A 2,636-nucleotide genomic window follows, 5' to 3' on the forward strand; every position below is an offset into this window, starting at 1 on the left:
GAACATGGACTAACAAAAAAGAGCTTGAACAAACTCTTTCTGTAATCAATGATAAAATTTATATTAAGTTTGTCATACAAAGATATATAAACCAGCTCTAACTAATCCCTCAGCACAAATTTTGATGGGAACATGTAAATCTTCCGAGCAATTATGATAAAACCAATGATCTTAAAAATGATTCATGAAACTTAACCCAGAAAAAAAACTATATACAAGTGAATCCGTACAATGTTATTGTTATTCAAAGAGAAAATACCAAAAATTGAATATAATATAGTTTTAAACTTGAAAATGCAAATATTTTTTGCAATTTATTAAAATGAATGTGTGATTACTGGAGTTGTGAATGAAAATTGTTTTGGAAACAACTAAGTTGAGAACTAAGAATAAGACGATACAAATGATTTTATAAATATTTTGAATAAAGTGAAAAAAATATAAAGAGAAAAGTTATAAAATATAAAACAGAAGTTTTTCAATTTTCATTGTTTGTAGGTGGTAACATGAATTTGAATGCGAGTACAATGGGCCAACACGGCCTGAGTGCTCGGAAGCTGTAGCTTCTCCCCACCATACACACAACATGAATTTGTTGTAATAGTGTATTTGATGCTACTGCTTCAAAGTTATCCAGGTGGGTATAAGCAGTTTGTTTTAAAAGAACTAATAATTATCAGGTCCTAACAAACCAAGGTGATTCCGACCCCTATCTAATAACAGAGTATGTCGTGACTGGACAATAATATATAAAGTCAGACTCTGCACTTAATTCGAATGATCAAGGAAAACCCTGCCGAAAAATTCCATAAATATAGCCCCTATGGTACGAGATAACGACGTATCCCAGAAAGTCCAGAATTTGTCGGCGACTTTGGAACGAGATTGGTGCGCCTGGAACTTACGATTGTGGTAAGCCCATACCGGATACCAATTACCATTAATGATGATGATAAACATACCAGTTCTGTTAGGGGTGCATGAAGCATTCAACCTCACACACAAGCGACATCGTTAGGCTGGAAAACAAATGGAAAATTTTGCAATTATCCATTGCCATCCTGTAGGTAGTTACACGTAAGTCCCCTTTTCATAAAAAGCTGAAACATACATGATTAATTTATATACCTTTTAGGAACATTATTTCGAGTTTCTTTGGAATTGATGAGAACGATGTTGACCAGTAAGGATTCAGAGTTTAGCTAGAAGATACACTGCAATTATTCCTTTTATTTTTCTTTAAACAGATCACGATTATCCTTTGGTGAGATGGATCCTGAAAGAAGCGAAAATTTATGAAAAGTAGTCTTACTCTACGGTTATTAAAAGATTCATTAAAAAGGTATCCATTTAAGATTTTTATAATTTAATTGTATTACAAAGTTTTGAAAATTGTGGAGAGGAGTTTCAACTTCACCCGTGCCAGTGGCCTGGGTTAAAGGTGGCCTCCCCACCTAAACAGCGGTTTATCTCCAGGCTAGCGTTCGCAACTTCTACGGACGATCTAATGGAGTACATAAAGGGCAAAGTTTGTTTTACTTTTTCCTCTGTTCTATGTCAAACTGACAAAAGACAGCAACCACGACCGTGATAGCGTCTTTCAAGGCCACTTATCCTCATGAATTTGATCTGGTCTGAATGTGTGCTCATCAAGCTACATTAGCGCACCAATTCACGGGTAAATTTCAGAACAACACGCCTGCCTCGCCGAGCAATGTAACTGGATCTGTGTTTACTGTCTTATCAAAATGTTAGGAGTTCAAAAACCAAGCTGGGGGTCTTTAATTTATTCGCACTGGTTCAGCCACACCATGCCATTTGCATTTCCGAAAGCTGTCTGGAAGATGCCATATTAAATTCCGAGCTCCACTTACCGCTGTGACAGAAACCGGAACGCATCACGTAGGCCTACCGGCGGTGGGACCCTCATTGCAATAAAAGATACACTCCGCGCTGAATTCGTCTTCTTCTCCTCTGGCTCTCTTTATGACTGTGTTGTTCTTCGTGTCTCCCCACCCAGCTCCCTCCCGATAATTGTATTTTGTATATACGTCCCTTGTGTTTGCCCTTCTCACCTGGTGCTCACAGGTGGCGGTGAGGAGGACGGGGCGGCAACCCTGTCGGCCAAACCAAAACCAAGTGGCCGAGGAGAACCTCCATAGTGGTGGCACCGGGAGACGCTGTAGTCACTTTGACTTGCCGGCCGTGATGCATTAGGCGAATGCTTCAAAGGCCTAATCAGGGCGATCAGACTCGAGTCTGAACAGGGACTCATCTGAAGTGGCAAATTGGTCATGAAACCTCACCAGGGGTATAGTGATACCATAGGCACCGAGATAGCCCCTGGACTCTGATACTTCGGGTGAATTCTCGTTGTATGTGAGTACAGCTCGGTTATTTGCAGTTGGCCCCCTAGTGAGAGCTTCATGGGGGTTGTTGGTTATGCTCAAGCGAGAAGAGACCTTCGGGCCTCGGCGTGGTGTTGCGTTTCAACACGGGTGCCGTACTCCTTGGTTCGGTAGAGATTTAGGTAGTTCTTGCATTCACCAGTATGAATGCTAAGCCATGCACTTGGTATAGACTGGTATCGTTGTTGCTTGTCTCAGCGGGGCTCTGATTGTGGTCACAAAATCAAT

Source organism: Hermetia illucens, chromosome 3, assembly GCF_905115235.1.
Source record: "Hermetia illucens chromosome 3, iHerIll2.2.curated.20191125, whole genome shotgun sequence".
NCBI classification, from domain to species: Eukaryota; Metazoa; Arthropoda; class Insecta; order Diptera; family Stratiomyidae; genus Hermetia; species Hermetia illucens.